Here is a 17084-nt window from a genome sequence, read left to right as displayed (position 1 = left end):
CAGAGGAGCTAGCATTAGGTTGTTGACAGTGATCAGTTCTGCCTTTTCTTTGTGGTCCGGTTTCTCCAGCTCAGAGGAAAAAAACCCAAGCTCTTCTAAAACCCAGATTTGATCCATGTATAATGCCATAATGGAAATTCTTCCTTCATTGGGGATCGGACTGAGGCAGGATGCAAACATTTAGACCTCTATTGAAAGTCATAGCTCACCAGGAGAAAAGGTAACATCTTCCAAAACCAGGCTACTTTTACAAATGAGTTATGAGTCAATTTCTAAATTGCATAGTTAGGGGCATATCTACAAAAAAAAAAAAAAAGCGCCCAGGCAAGCACTGAAAAGGAATCCTCTCCCAAGTCCAACCTACGGACTAGCAAGGAGCAGGCTGCATTTATGAACCATTTTTTGGCCTCCAGACATGCAGGGAATGACCTATGACTCTAGTCTAAGGGGAAGATACAATCCTCCAGAATTCAGCTTCACCAAACAATGAAAAGGAGAGGGGCTGGGGGCTCAGGTGACCTCTGAGCACCCAGGAAAACAGTTGTAATCCTAGGAAATATGTGTCCATGGATGTGTCTCATTGCATGCAGATGGTGAGACCCTTCTCCAGCAAACATCACACAACAACGACAGGCTTGGAAATGGATTGGGCCGCAGCCCAATTTATTAATGATTAACAATAACTATGTACACAGAAGCTGGGCAACAAATGGGTCACAACATCAAGAATCCCCCAATCCCTATTGGGGCCACCTGCAGGAAGCTGGGAGCTCCAGGGGTGAACCCCCGGCTTCAACCCTTCCTGCTGCTGGGGGAAGCGGGCACCGGCTAAGCCTACCGGCTTGCCTACCGGCCCACCGTACTCCCCTCTTTTGCTGGGGTGTCGGGCACTGGCTAAGCCTATCAAATGCCTACCGGCCCGACCCAACCCCACCTGCTGGGGTGTCAGGCACTGGCTAAGCCTACCGGCTTGCCTACCGGTCTGCCACACCCCCCAGCCCTTTGCAGGGCACAAGCATGGAGAAGACTGGCCGCCTGGCTCGGCTTCTCCCCCAGATGTTGCGACTCCCATTGTCATCCCACCGAGCTGTGACGAAAATATATATAGCAAAGCATAACATGCATAACAAAACAATTGCAACGATAAATAGGGAGGGTGGGCGGGTCACGCCGCTTCTGAGTCTCGGAAGCCAAGAAGGCCGAGCTCAGTGTGTGGCGCCTTAAATACTCTTGCTCCTCCCGCCTTTACAGCTTGGAGCCAATCAATGCAGTTCTTTGCAAGCCTCTTGCCAAGCATTGCACCTTGCATGCAACCACCCTTTGCCTATTCTGTTCCCCACAGCTGCAATGGCTGCCCCCGTTGAGTCGGTTGCTGCTCTATATGGTAGGAAATCATCAGGTGACTGAATCAATTTTTGTAGCTGATATAGCCACCTGTGGATGGCCACATTTTGACATATTGAAAAAACATCATCACTGCCTCATTGCTCATGCTCAATATGCCAGCTTACCAAGGTATCGTTCATCTGTATTTATCTGAGATGAGAAGATTCAAGTGAGTAGATGAACAAGCAGGCAGCAAATGTTAAGAAAGCCTAGCATGTTGTGATCTTCATAAATATTCTGCTTGCACTTCATAAATATCCTGCTTGCACTGATTGAGTTCTTAATTTTAGTAAAACTATCAAATCATTGCTCTGTTCACAAATTCACAATTCAAAATAGGCAGTCTTTTGAGTGTATTTGCCTCTTTACAGTTGGCTGCATTCATCACAACATAGACACCTGACTTATAGCCACTGCTGGCTCTGATTATACCGGACTGCTGGGCTTGATAGGAATTGGAGTTTTCTTATTCATCCTGTTCAGCTCAAAAGACACCCTAAAACTTCAGTTCCCATTAATCTTAGAAGATTATTATGCTGAGGAAAGCCAGAAAGAGTAATTTATGGAAAGTATTAGCCATGATTGGCGTCCATACTCGTATAAATATTTCCTGTCAGAGTCATCCTCTGGGGCAAGATACTCGGTCGCTCCACCCAGGAGGAGGTATAATTTGTGGGTTTGGTGGGTTTGGTATGTGAATATGCACACCTGCATTTTGAAAGCATCTTTTTAAAAGCTAAGAAATGCCCATCTTTTTAAAAGCTAAGAGATACACAAGTGTTTTCAAACTTTCTGCAGTGATATTCACAAAATGTGAGTGGTTTGGGGAGAAGCATTAGAAGTTGTGTCCATCATGAGTGGGAAGAATGGTCTCCATAGATGGCTGTAGCAATTGGTAAATGTTATCACCAGCTGCTATAGTCTTATCGAGCCTTCATACTACATTGAACCTCATTTTTGGTCTCCTAAAATGAGGCACTCCATTTTAGGAATGAAAGGAAATCAGTGGATTCTAAACTCCTGATTTAATGCATCTCTGGCATAAGCTGGATGATCAATCTCTCTCTTTTTTTTAAAGGTTCTACTACTTCCCTAAAAAGCTTGTTCCAAAGATGAATTACTTTCATAGTCAAGAATTTTGTACAATGTTTCTATAGCTCTATCTCCTTAACTTCTATAGCTCAAAACTGTTCCCTCTCGTTCTACCCTTGGACAATTGTTCCTCTTCTTCTGGCACATCCTTTAAAGCATAATTTGATCTCTTACCTCCTCATCTACTAAATAAATGATATCAAACATTTCACATTAAAGCATCCACACACTCCAAAATATCAAATGGTTTGTCTATAGCAGCTCTAGGCATTTATTTCTTTTTCTAAATGGATTAAGTTTGACAGGGACTTACTCCCACTGTTTTTATATGTGTGTATATACATATAACACACACACACACACACACACACACACACACACACAATAAGCACATTACATACTTTTAAAGCTATAAATAAGATTTATACTCAACCCATGGGGATTTTCCATTAAAATTTCACAAATCACATTGTGTATTATCCCTTTTAATCCCCCGCCTTGCAGTGTTAGTCACTGGAAAATATATTTAACCCTGCACAAAATTCATGATAAGCTGTACATAAAGAACGTTAATCAGAACTTTGATGTGAAAAATGTGTTTCTGTGCTGGGGAGGCCGTGAGGAGATTTCTGTATAAGAGCAAGGTATTTTTCATCCAACTATTTGTTGCACTTCATAGTAATTCAACCATTCTGTTTTCTTGGCTCAGAGGATGAGAGCTCCCAGTAGCACACAGTCATCAGGAAATAACCTTGAAAAAGGCAGGTGCAGATCCCTCTGGAAACTCTCTCCCACAGGCTAAACAAGACAAACCTACTGAGTTGCAGTGTATTTAATGGTGTCATAAGGAGTAATGAATGGTTCTAGTATTTCTCATTGTTTATTGTCGGTCTTATTGATATTGCAGACAGTGTTGTGCTATTGCTAACCATTGTTCTGTATCATTTTCTATATCATTGTTCTGTATCATCATTCTGTATCATTTATTGCTACAGTCCTGACTGTTTATAAAAAAATAAAAATGAAAGCATGAAAAAAAATCACATTAAAGACAAGTATATGAAATGGGGAAGAATGCACAATTACCTGGCATTTTGAGAATCTCCAGCTTCTATGACTGAGAAGTTCAGGGTGTTCTTTGTGCTACTTGAAATTAATGGTGCTCACACTGGGAAATCACTCCAAAATTAAAGTTGTGACATGGGGAGCACCATTTCACAATTAAGTCAACTGTACTGATGAGGAAAGTTTCACTAACTGAAATTCCGTCCAATTTGAGGAAAGGGCCTGTCTCCAGTTATTAGGCAAGAGGATTCAGTAAAAACAAAATATCCTTTTCTTTCCAGGTTTGGACAAACAGGAGGGGTCAAGGTGGATATTCAAGTAATGCCAGCTGATTGGCTGAAGAGGAGGAGGAGTTGTTAACATCCTGCAGATATTTCCAGAGAAGGCAAAATTCAGCCAGGACAATGGTACGTCTGGAGGTACTCTTGGTTACTTTATTCAAGCAGAGTTTTGGCAAACAATTCCACAGACCAAATTATTTTATTGGATCAGTCTGTCCTGTTTGTGGGAAATAATTATGTATGTGTAGTTCTTTTTTGGTAAAATCTAATCAGTAAATCATTTTATGGCTAAAAACATTGCTTAATCACTTAAGAGGTCTCTATGGGTGGTCAGATAGACAGGGATATGGCAGAGATTAACCTCTCTGGAATAGCTTTTTCTTTTGTTGGTGAGAGCTAGCTACACTTTAGTCTTCCGCAGTGATGTCCCTGGGTCAGGCCAAAAGATTGGATCTCCCAGTTTAGGATTTTACTCCATGCTTTTTCCTGAGCAGAAAAAGTCCCTGGAGAGCCATTATTTTCCTTGTTGGGTGTTCTACATTACATTTCCCAAACAGAAAAAATAGCAGCTCCCCAGTGCTGTTTCAGGTTGGGAAAAAGTTTTAATGGAGGCCTAATTCCCAGCTCACTATCTGAACCACACACATATATCTGGGAAGCACAGAACTTCAGAACATGTTTATAGGGACATTCCGGGGGCAAGCACAATGATCAGTTAGGCCCTTAGATACAATACTATTTCATCATCATCTAATGTGATAGTGGCCAGAAATGTGCTTACTTGGCCTGCTGATATTAACACATATTAACACATTTGGAGTGCCCAGTCGCTGAAGTGCACCCCCCCTCTCTATATCTGATTACCATCATATGCTACCCTCCTAGAGGGGAGTCCGGCCGTTCCCTCTCTTAGGGGGGCCTCTAATTAAATCGGGTTTCTGGGACGCCTGATATTTTTGTATTGACTGCTGCTTTTAATAGGTTTTACTGGTTTAAATAACTGTATTGATTGTGACGGTAAACTGTGCACATGTGAATATTGTTGTGCACCGCCCAGAGCCCTTTGGGGATGGGGCGGTCTACAAATTTAAGTAATAAATAAATACATTAAATAAATAAAAGCTAGTCCCATTTCAAAGTAGAGACCACCTCTTTAAAGAGTTATTATCCTCTGTGTTTCAAGAGAAGAGAAGCAAGAACAAATATGTATTGAGAAGAGATTGGATTTTAATTCATCCATAGTGGATAGAAAAAGACAGAAAAAAGTCCGTGGTTCCTTTTGATTTTTTTTTGGCTATCTAAGGAAGCCATCAGTGTTCAGCCTTCAGGGACAACTCATGCATAACTTCTTGAGATGCATAGTTAGTAACTATTTACCACATGGACTGCATAAAGTGCAGATGTTTACTGGTTTGAAGTGTTTCTACGGCTCCTCACTACATAATTCCCTAAGTAGGCTATGAAAAAGCCTTTAAAAATTTCAATACAGGAAACATTACACAATCAGTAAACATGAACATGCAATAAAATCCTTAACATTATATAAATCAAAATTCAAAGTGAGCAGCAGCTCCATCATAAACTATCAATATTTTAAAGAAAAAAAAACAATTTGGAGGCAGTGCTCCCAGTTCGACAGTGAACCTAGATAGGCTGAGCCCACAATTTTAAGCTGGACCTAGCCTGGGCCTGGCCACTTTTAGTGTTGAACTGCTGGCTCCTCCTCTGAAGTTCATATGACAGAGCTCCAGAGGCAACCCAGCAGTGTAAAGCTGGACACAGCCAGGCTAAGGCTGCATTTTAATGGATTTTGGAGGTAGAGGTCACCTCCAATCTTCACCCACCCAGGGCAGAGTGGAGCTCTTGGCAGGGAGGGGGCCATGCAGTTGAGGGTGTCCACCTTTTAGTGGTACCCAGGGCATGCTCCTTGGCTACCCCACCCTAGGTATGCCTCTGCCCTCTGTAGTCTGGCTTAGAATGCCTTCTTCTCGCTTCAGCCAGCGGGCCAGTTGCACGCCCACCTAGACAGAGATGGCGTGGTTTCAGCAATCCATGATCTGGTAACCTCCAATGTAGATTACTGAAACACACTCTACATGGGGCTGCCTTTGAAGACCGTTTGGAAGCTTTCAGTCATCAAGCCATCGTCCATTGCATTGTCCTCTCCTGGAGGATAAGGTTTTTCTTTGTCTAGGAAGCTTAGCTAACATCACTGGAGCGCTAGATTTTCCTGCAATGAGGCTGCCCAAACTGCAGTCTTTGCCTAGTGTATCTGGACTGCATTTTGGTTTAGTTGCATTGTGTGTCAGCTGATCTACCCCTCTTCTTGAAATTCAGCACAGGCACTGAACTCTGCTCCTCTGGACCTATTCCTCTACAAGATAGGTAATTATCACCCTTCCCACAACAATCTATTGTATTCCAGATCTATCCTCTCTTTATAAATCCTAGGAATCACCAAATTTTGCGTGTTTATGCATTTTACCTTTTGAGCATGTGTAAGTTTATTATTTTTATTTTCTCAGTAAAACTGTTAAACTGTACTTTCTGGACTCCTGCAGTTTCCTGAGAGTGAAAATCCTCTGTAAACTCAGGTGGCAAAGACCCAGTAACCCCGCCCTGCAACACGAGAGCTGTTCCCACTAATTCCCCATCCTAAAAGGGACAGATTCTACCATTTCAGGTAACAGTTTCATTCAAGCCTACCTTATAGGTTTTTTTGTGAGGATAAAACAGAAGGGAGAACTATGAATATTTCCCTGACTTCCTTGAAGGAAGTGTGGGACAAAAATGTATAGATAGATAGATAGATAGATAGATAGATAGATAGATAGATAGATAGATAGATAGATAGATAGATAGATAGATAGATAGATAGATAGATAGATAGATAGATAGATAGATAGATAGATAGATAGATAGATAGATAGATAGATAGATATTTTCAATAAAGAAATATTGTTTCAAAACTGTTTTTGAAAAAGTCCAAAACAGGGCAGTGATTTACCAGGGACAATTTCAGTGTAGGCCATTATCTTGTGTATATGTTTGATACTATTTTAGATTGTGAGATCTGAATTGCATTTTCAGAGGGGACTCATTTTCCCCTTTAGATTCATTTCAACTCTAGCACTATTACACAGGAAAATGTTGTACAAAAGATGACGGCGATGTTTCAAGCGCCAGGATGCTTTCTATGCTGTGGCATGCCATGTGGCTCCATCCCCCCACTGAGAGCTACTGGCACTCCTAGTTAATTAACAGATCTTCTTAGATTTTTCTTCTGCAGCCGGGTGTTGTTTTGTAGCCGAGCTTCATTCCCAGTTTTGGGCAAAGTGCAAACTCAGCACCCTGCAGAGAGCAAATCTACAGCTTGGATTATGAGTGCAAGACCAAGTCTTTTCACAATAGGACCTCTCCCATTATTGTAGCATTGATCCACTGATTTACTTAGGATGGAAATAAACACTGCTTTATCAGCCTGGATAGAAAGGAAAACAGAACATGACACTATTGTCTCTGTAAGTCCTGATCTGGTAGCCATTATTAAAAGCGAAACAAAACTGGAGTCTTCTGCATTGCGTAAGGTCTGCAATCACTCTAGTTTATTCAAGCTACCTTTCAGGGCCAAATTACAGATTATATATGATTGGCTCTCCAGATGTTTTGATTTCATTTAAAAGTAGCTGCAGGGACTACATGGTGGGTCAAAAGAGCAGAAAGGGTTGCCAATCTGGAGGAGGGACCTAGGGATCTCCCAGAATTGCAGCTGCTCTCCAGATGACACAGAATAGCTTTTCTGGAAACTAGATTCTATGGCATTATACTGCCCCACTGAGGCTGCTTGCTTCCCAAATCCTCCAGGAATTTCCTAAAACAAAATTGGCAACCCTATTGTAAATTGGCCCTCCTGGAGCTATTAGTCACATTTGTGAAAACAAAAATTACAAATATCTGGATTAAAACCCTCCTACCATCCCAGTGTTCATATCAAAATAGGAGAGCCAGTGTGGTGTAGTGGTTAAGAGTGGTGGACTCTAATCTGAAGAACTGGATTTGTTTCCCCGTTCCTACACATGAAGATTGCTGGGTGACCCTGGGCTAGACACAGTTCTCTCTGAACTCTCTCAGCCTCATCTGGGTGTTTGTTGTGGGGAGAGCAAGGGAAGGAGTTTGTAAGCCATAAGGAGTCTTCCTTGCAGTAAAGTAGGGTAAAAATCCAACTCTTCTTCTTGTATGACTCATTTTAGATCAAAGGCAAAGCATCAGGATGCCTGATCATAGGTTTCTCACAGAATATGTAAGCTTTTTGGGGATGCCAGACTCCAGGTGGAACTTGGGGATCCCCTGGAATTGTGCCTCATCTCTAAACTACAGAGATCGGTTCCTCTGAAGAAAATGGATGCTTTGGAGCACAGGTGTCAAACTCGCGGCCCTCCAGATGTTCATAAACTACAATTCCCATCAGCCCTTGTCAGCATAGCCAATGCTCATGTTGGGAGGGACTGATGGGAATTGTAGTTCATGAACATCTGGAGGGCCGCGAGTTTGACACCCCTGCTTTGGAGGGTGGTGTCTATGACATTGTATCCTACTGAGGATCCTGTCCTCCCTAGGCACCACCCCCAACTCTCCAAGAGTTTCCCAGCATGAATCTGGCAACCCTCTACCCCCATGCCCCACTGCTGTCCAAGGCAGGACCCAGCCTTCAGTGCCTGGAGAAAAGTCGAAGGATAATTGCAGAGCTAACCTAGTTGAGAGGTATCCAACAGCACTGTGCAGCAGCAAACCTGTTCTTTTGGGAGACTACAGCCCTAACCAAAACAACATTATTTCTCAGTTCCACAATCAGCATCAATCAACATTACACTTGTATCTGGACTATGTTTCAGATTGCCCTCATCCAGCCCATTACAGTGCTCAGATGTAGAATCATAACATTTACTGCCTCACCTGAACTAGATGGACAGGAGAGAGAGAGAGAGCTTTCAGAAGTTTGCTTATCGATGACACAATTCTTGAATTCTAACCGACCTCTTCAAGTGATTTTTAGTGGACTATATCACTGTGTATAGTTTGAACAATCCCTTAAGTACTAGTAGTTCCCTACTATGCATTTTGTTTGCATCACTTAACGTGTCATGTATAAGCTTTTCTCCATATCTATTTCAGATTTCTGATTGGTTCCAGATTTCTACAAGCTGAATCCTGTTGCACTGTTGCTCATCATCCATTGATTGCATTGAGCTATTCTGTGTAATCTGCATTGAGTCCTAGAAAGGAAGGCTATAAAAAATGAAAATAAAATAAGTATCAAGACACAAGACTATGTACCAGAACAAAGTGCCACCTGATGTCCTCACCATTGGTGAGCATGACATTTCCAGTCATTTGTCCTCAGCCTAGGAGTATGACATCCCCTCTTAGAAAGGGCTGGCTTCTTTACCTGCCACATTTCTCCGTATGCTGTTCCTAACCCTCCTCCATCTCCAAGCAAAGTCTGTCTGTGAGAACTGCTGCTGACTACCATGGTATGGCTACCAATCTTGATCCTCCTTGATCTGAGATTGCAAATGCCTTAGCAGACCAGGTGCTCAGGAGCAGCAGCAGCAGAAGGCCATTGCTTTCACCTCCTGCATGTGAGCTCCCAAAGGCACCTGGTGGGCCACTGCGAGTAGCAGAGTGCAGGACTATAAATATAAAATACTCAATTAAAAACATAATTAAATGTGTGAATTAACATACATCTAGTTATAACTTGATTATAATGTTGGACAACGTGTGATTGGTGTTTGAAATATGCTGCCACAGGAGGTGGTGATGGCCACTAACCTGGATAGCTTTAAAAAGGGCTTGGACAGATTTATGGAGGAGAAGTCGATCTATGGCTACCAATCTTGATCCTCCTTGATCTGAGATTGCAAATGCCTTAGCAGACCAGGTGCTCAGGAGCAGCAGCAGCAGAAGACCATTGCTTTCACCTCCTGCATGTGAGCTCCCAAAGGCACCTGGTGGGCCACTGCGAGTAGCAGACTGCTAGACTAGATGGACTCTGGTCTGATCCAGCAGGCTAGTTCTTATGTTCTTATGACTCAAAGTGCTGCCTAGGTTGCCTCTAAGATCATCTCATGATAAAGTTGATTCTGCTTGCCTTCCTGGGCATTTTGCCAGTGTCAAAGCAAAAAAAAAAAAATGCAGCAATTATCTGCTCAAGTTTGACTTTCTGTTTTGCAAATGTTAGATCATGCTGCTCCTGGAGCAGAGCTGTAAATTCCAGGACACAAATGCCAAGCTAGAAGAGCTATTGCTGCAGAAACAACATCTGGCACCTTTTGATGGGGCTGAAGAAACAGATGCTGATTCACAAAATGTCAGTTCTTCTCCAGCTTTTTGACTGCACTAAGACTAACTGGCTTTAATCCCATTTGGTTCTGAGATTTTTTTTCCGTATATGGCATTTATAACTCTGCTCATAGGTTCTTGACATGTTTTCACCTTTCCTGAAGGAGGAGGAGGAGGAGTTAGAATTTATATCCCCCCTTCCTCTCCTGTAGGGAGACTCAAAGGGACTTACAATCTCCTTTCCCTTCCCCCCCCCCACACAACAAACATCCTGTGAGGTAGATGGGGCTGAGAGAGCTCCAAAGAACAAGCCGAAGATCACCTAGCTGGCATGTGTTGGAGTGCACAAGCTAATTTGGTTCACCAGATAAGCCTCCACACCTCAAGTGGCAGTGTGGGGAATCAAATGCAGTTCTCCAGATTAGCGTGCACCTGCTCTTAACCACTACACCGCACTGGCTTCAAAATTCCTGGAAATTTGGAAATGGAACCTGGAGAGGACAGGGACCTCAGTGGGGTATGATGTCTGAAGATGAGCTGTAATTTCAGAGGATCCACAGGTCGCATCTGGAGGCTGGCATTTCTAGTCATAGATGAAAATAGCCTCTGTTTGCACAGTTATCAGCACCTGAAATCTCCCCCCCCCCCGCAATTAAATTTTGCTAATGACTGTGTTCCCAAATTCATGGAGGAGAGGTCCATCAGTGGCTCCTAGCCTCTTAGTAACTCCTAGCTAGTTAGTAAAGGGAACATCAATATTAAGAGGCAGTATACTTCTGAAACCCAGTACTAGAGGCCAATATCAGGGAAGGGTTTTCCTCTGTGCTGTATGTGTTGGCCTTCCAGGACAACTGCCTGGCTGCTATGTGAAATAGGATGTTGGGTGAAATGGATCTCCAGTCTGATCTAGCTGGGATCATATTGGATTATTACACTATGCTGCTCTCATTTATTCTGCAAGAGTCTGTCCTGTACAACATGAATGTGCTGGTTTCATCTGTTAAACATGTACTAGAAAAAATGCAGTTGTCCTCCAAGAGGGTATCCAAAGTTACTTTAGCAGTTTCAGTGTTTGAAAAGGGAGTTCAGCAGTTCAGTGATTGAAAAGGGAGGCTATGCACTGCCTGGTATCTTTGGGGTTCGTGCATGTGAATTTCTGTACACATGGACTAGATGTGGCCACTCAGATTTAAAATCTGGAGGCAGCGGCTTGTAAAGATGTGGCAAATGTTGCAGTACAGACATTCAACAGGAATATTTACTTGGTTTAATGGCTGCAATAAGAGTGAGCCAGTCCCTGGATTTGGTTGGCCTTGCAGCTGCATACTGCTTGCTAGTATTTAGTTGTCTGAGCACTTGAAGGCAACCACAGTATATCTTGCTCATGATGCAGTTGGATGCCTAGTAGAAAGTTCAAACACTGTTTCTTTCTGAAACAGTCCATCTTCCATTACAGGGATTGCTCAACAGATTTTTTTTTTTTTTTGGTCCAGCATAGTAATGGTGTGCTTTACTTCACTGGGTGTTGCTCAATGTGATACACCATTTATTTTATGTCATTTTCTTTTTTTTTCTTTTTTAAAAAAAGAGATGGAATCACAATGCTGATGGAGCTCCCTATGCAAATGTGCAAAACCCCTTCCAATACAAATTGATCAGAAGAAGAGAAAGAGGAGAGTTTGGGTTTATACCCCGCTTTTCTCAACCATAAAAAGCCTCAAAGCAGCTTACAAACTCCTCACCCTCCTTTCACCACCAGACACTGGGGCCCCTTCCACACACGCAAAATAATGCATTTTCAAACCACTTTCACAACTGTTTGCAAGTGGATTTTGCCATTCCGCACAGCTTCAAAGAGCACTGAAAGCGGTTTGAAAGTGCATTATTCTGCATGTGCAGAATGACCCTCTGTGAGGTGGGGCTGAGAGAGTTCTGAGAACTGTGACTAGCCCAGTCATCCAGCAGGTTTCATATGTAGGAATGGGGAAAGAAACCTGGTTCACCAGATTAGAGTCTGCTGCTCATGTGAAGGAGTGGGAAATCAAAACCAATTCTCCAGATTAGAGTCCATGACCCTTAATCACTTCACCATGCTGGCTCTGTTTTGATAGGCTCAGATATTCAGTGAAAACTTATCAAATGCTGGTTGAACTATCACATATAATGGATAGGCTGAATTTCCCTGGGAAGTCAAATGTTGTGCAATCTTCATTGTGTTCTTTTGGCTATATTACACCTCCAGACCCTCAGGAGGTCTTTAGAATTACTCATACAATTGTCCATCCAATTCTGTCCATACAGGACACAATTACACTAGAATTTCCCTTTTTTTATAAACGGCACAGTTGGGAATCCATTTCATTGGATAAAAGAATGAGGGAGTTGGCTGGTTTTATGCTTACAACGTCATGTGTCTGTGGAAGCAAATTGGCGAAGTCTGCTTTTTTTGTCCCTGTAGATGGCTGGGGATTTGTGACACAACCCTTGGAAGTTGGCTGTGCGTAATGCCTGTGAAAACACTGAAATCTCCTCTCTGTAGCTGCTTGAGTACCTCCAGAAGGCTGCTGAGTGCCATTTGGAATGCATATGGATAAGCCTAAGCTACAATTCTGCTTTAGCAAACTGAACACTAAAGAGTAGTCACGTTCATGATGTATGAGAGAAAGCTCATGACTCGCAAGCTTTTCCCATTTTGCAGTTGATAATTGTTCCCAGAATCAGGCCCAAAGGCATAACCATGGAGGCAGCGATTAAAAGATGGCTAATTAAAACTCATTATAAAATGGTTAATTAATTTCATCCTTTTTTTTTTCAACTAAAGTCTTCAAAATCCAGGGGAAAGCATTAAAAAGCTGCTTGTAATAGCTTGGGAAGAAAGCCTTATCTGTGATTAAGGCCACCAGCAAGCTCGCCAATAAGGCCCATTCCACACATGCAGAATCATGCACTTCCAATCCACTTTCAATGTACTTTGCAGCTGGATTTTACTGTGCAAAATAGCACAGTCCACTTGTAAACAATTGTGAAAGTGGATTGAAAGTGCATTACTCTGCATGTGTGAAAGTGCTGTAAGCTAAGAACCAAGGACTATATCCAAACCTTTCCAATAGCAGTGACCATCATACTAACTACAGATGTGCCAACTATTCCTATTATCCTTATTTTCCAGTCTTTATCTCTGACAGATCATAACTGTGTTGACAGGCAGGCAGGCAGGCAGGCAGGCAGGCAGGCAGGCAGGCAGGCAGGCAGGCAGGCAGGCAGGCAGACAGACAGACAGACAGACAGACAATAGATTGATAGACAGACAGACAGACAGATAGATACCCAATAATTCTATACACACACACATTTTACAAATATTCTTTCTTCAAACTTTAAGTGTGAAATACTGGAGTTGAAATTCTGGAGTTCAAGTGTACAACTTGCTCCCTGTTGGCTTACATCCAAAAGCAGCCATGGCCCATTGACAGCTGCTTGGGTGCCTTCATTTTGGCGTCTTAGCTGTGTCATCCAGTCAATGAGGTGTTGAGTAATCAGTGTGATAGTCTCAGGATGCCACAGAACCAGTGTTGGGTACCCAATAATACCATGAAGCTAGGGGTAGTTGAATGCTACATGTTCCAAACTTACTCCATAGTTTCACTGAGTCAGCGGTTCTGTTCTGTCAGCAATGCTCTAGTGCATATTTCAATAAACTCTGTATGTGTGAGTGCATAATGTACCTATTTTATATACATTTGAAATGTATTCAGTAGTAGTATATGCTTCTGCAAGGATAATACATATAAAATGTATCCCCCACTCCCCGGTAACCCTAGCTGAGAATGTGTTTCGGGTCCAAGGTCATCGAACAAGCTACCTTGGCAGAGTAGGGATTCAGTCAGTTCTCCTAGATCCTTGTCATAAGAACAAAGGAACATAAGAACTAGCCTGCTGGATCAGACCAGAGTCCATCTAGTCCAGCAGTCTGCTACTCGCAGTGGCCCACCAGGTGCCTTTGGGAGCTCACATGCAGGAGGTGAAAGCAATGGCCTTCTGCTGCTGCTGCTCCTGAGCACCTGGTCTGCTAAGGCATTTGCAATCTCAGATCAAGGAGGATCAAGATTGGTAGCCATAGATCGACTTCTCCTCCATAAATCTGTCCAAGCCCTTTTTAAAGCTATCCAGGTTAGTGGCCATCACCACCTCCTGTGGCAGCATATTTCAAACACCAATCACACGTTGTCTAACATTATAATCAAGTTATAACTAGATGTATGTTAATTCACACATTTAATTATGTTTTTAATTGTGTGTTTTATATTTTGGAAGCTACCTTGGGCACTGAGGAAAGGCAGGATGCAAATATTTGTAACAGTAGACAAACAAAGCAATAAATAAATCACTACACCGCACCGCGTCTCCAAGTTTTGCTAGGATATGCTTAATGTTTGCATTTTGATTAGGGGGAAAGGGGAGAAAATTCAGAAGTGATAATATAGGCCTATTTCTGATATCAGAGAAGCTTGCTGAGCTTCTCCCTTACATAATCAGCACAATTCTTCTCCCTGATTTTTTTTCCTCCTATACAAGTTTGATTTCCCTTTGCTCCAAATGAGCTATTGGAGAAAGAGGCAGCAAAGGCTAATTCTATTCTAGTTGTGATTTGATTCAGGTTAATCATAACAATTTCTCCAACACATGGTTGTCAGCAATCATACTACACATGAGGTACTAATAAAATCTTAATCAGCCTGAAAAGTGCTTGGAGCAAAATGCACATTATCTCTATTATCTAAAAATAACCATAAATGACTTATCAGCCACATAGATACAAATACACACACACATATATATACCATTTACATTTTGTCTGTAGCTCTCATGCTTGATCGGAACTTGAGGGCAAGGCAGAAACTCCTCTGAAGGCCTCAAAATGTCAGTTTTACTGTTGTGAGTTCTCTCAGTAGTACTGACCCCATTATTATAATTATTTACTGCATTTTATTTGTTTGTCTAAAATATTTATACCCTGCATTTTCAGTTTCTTCTCCCAAGGTAGTTTACAACAGTCAGAAAGAAGCAATTAAAATTTTGAAAAAAGTATAGAATCATCACTGATAAGACCCAGAAAGCAACAATAAAACAATCTAAATAGGTCAGCCATTTCTAGCAGTTGGACTTTAATGGCAAGCACTTCACGGCACTTTTACAGTCTTCTCAACTCTCTCCTTCCTTGCTGACCTCCTCCTGTGTTTCTTTTATTCCTCCCAATAGGGTTCCTCTGCCCCTTGGAGCTGTCAAGCCCAGCCCGCTAGGGATTGGACCGTCAGGCCTCTAGGCCTGCCTCCCTGACTGTGGCCTGTTTTGGGTTGCGCTGGCCCTGCCCCACTCTGTGGAAATGCTGAGGCCAGTTGATTGGAGCTGGGTTGAGGTTGTGCCAACCCTACCCTTCTCAGTGGAACAGCGGAGGACTGCTCCTGCTGCCCAGGTAATTCAACCAGTTTCCTGTAGCTTCTCCTGGCTTCTCAGAAGTTCTGGTGCTTGCTGTTAAATCCAAGGGTGGGGTTGCCAGTTGTTGGGCATCCTGAGGTCCTTGGGCAACCATCTGGGTAAGGGAGGGGATGGGGAAGTCTGTGAGCTGGAGGCAGCCCCATCCCTAGACACCAATGAAAGCTGTATTCAAATGAGAAAGGATGGGATGCCTCAAACAAAACAATTTTGGCATTGAGAGAAACTGTGAAAAGAGAGAATTCTACAGTTGTGGTACCATAAATGAGGAGGCCTCATATCTGCTAATCACCATCTTCATGCATCTTCTGATGAAGAAACAGTAGGGCATTAGGGCAGTTTAGGTATGGTTTCAAACAAATTCTTCAAGTACTACCTGCTAAAACGTTTGAAAAGTTCTACAGTTTTTTTAAAAAGTCCCTCATGGTATTGGTGGTCTTTTCTGTAGCCAGTAGAATTAATTCCATAGCTATGGATTATCGTCTCTGACTCTCTGACTCACAGCCCCCTAGGGAAGGCTATACTGTATCTGTTGAACTTTCCCAGGTAGTTAATAGTCTCTTCAGAAGCTGATGGTCTGAGAACTTTCACCTGGATTTCACTTTTCCTGCCTCCCAACTTCCCAGAGCATGCAAGTAGCATACTGCATTGCTTACTGCATTGCTTATTCATGGAATCGTCTCCTATAAGCAGCAGCAGATGGAGGAGTTTTTACCCACAGTTTTCATCCTGATTGTGTGTCATTCACTCAAATGAACAGCAGGAAGAAAGGAAAGGTGGAGAGCATGGTGTTGCATGGAGAGAAAAAGAAAGGCCAGTTCAGATACTTAAGTTGGACTGGAATAACTGGATCATTTTTTCCTCAATAATGTGTATATTTCAACTAATTCACATGTTGCATACTCTGTAGGGCTACACATAAATGTGTGGCATTCAACAAGTGTATGAGGAATAGGATCATGGCCATTTGTTCCCCAAGCAATCAAGACCAGAAACCTGCCTCACAACAAAAGGCATCCTAAGACCTGGCTAGTAAAAGAATTATGCTGTTGAACACAAGGGGAACTGCCCATACAGAACGCAGGGTAGAAGTGTGAAGTGGTATAGATGTTACATCAACAACTTTCAGGCAACAAAAAATCTGGCAGCTTTACCCTTCCTAATGCCTCATTTGTGGCCTTGATCCTGTAAACTCCTATAGCAGCATCTCAACTTCTGGTACTGAGCTGGGAAAGGGTGGCATCATGTTGTGAAGCAAGCATTTTTCCATGTAGGGATAGCTTCCAGTTGAGTTTGCCATCATACTTGTTCCTGACATTTGATGTCTGGGAGGAGGTCTGAAAGTATGGGAAAAACCCAGTTAGGAGCAATGGTGAATTATGAGGTCCTTGGATTCATCAGGATGTGAGAGCAGAGTGTCCTTTA

At 42.5% G+C, this 17084-nt stretch overlaps 1 long non-coding RNA gene across 1 annotated transcript; it reads left to right on the top strand.

Annotated features, from left to right (window-relative positions):
* The first annotated feature begins 3823 nt into the window (after positions 1-3823).
* Positions 3824-15633, top strand: LOC125441486. The gene is made up of 5 exons (XR_007245867.1): positions 3824-3950; positions 6162-6209; positions 6386-6507; positions 8997-9192; positions 15426-15633. It is a non-coding gene; the product is annotated as an uncharacterized LOC125441486 (long non-coding RNA).
* The last annotated feature ends 1451 nt before the right edge of the window (positions 15634-17084 follow it).

Source organism: Sphaerodactylus townsendi, linkage group LG12 (genome assembly GCF_021028975.2).
Source record: "Sphaerodactylus townsendi isolate TG3544 linkage group LG12, MPM_Stown_v2.3, whole genome shotgun sequence".
Lineage (NCBI taxonomy): Eukaryota > Metazoa > Chordata > Lepidosauria > Squamata > Sphaerodactylidae > Sphaerodactylus > Sphaerodactylus townsendi.
The sequence above is the reverse complement of the archived record's forward strand: the minus strand, read 5'-3'. Positions and strand labels throughout refer to the sequence as shown.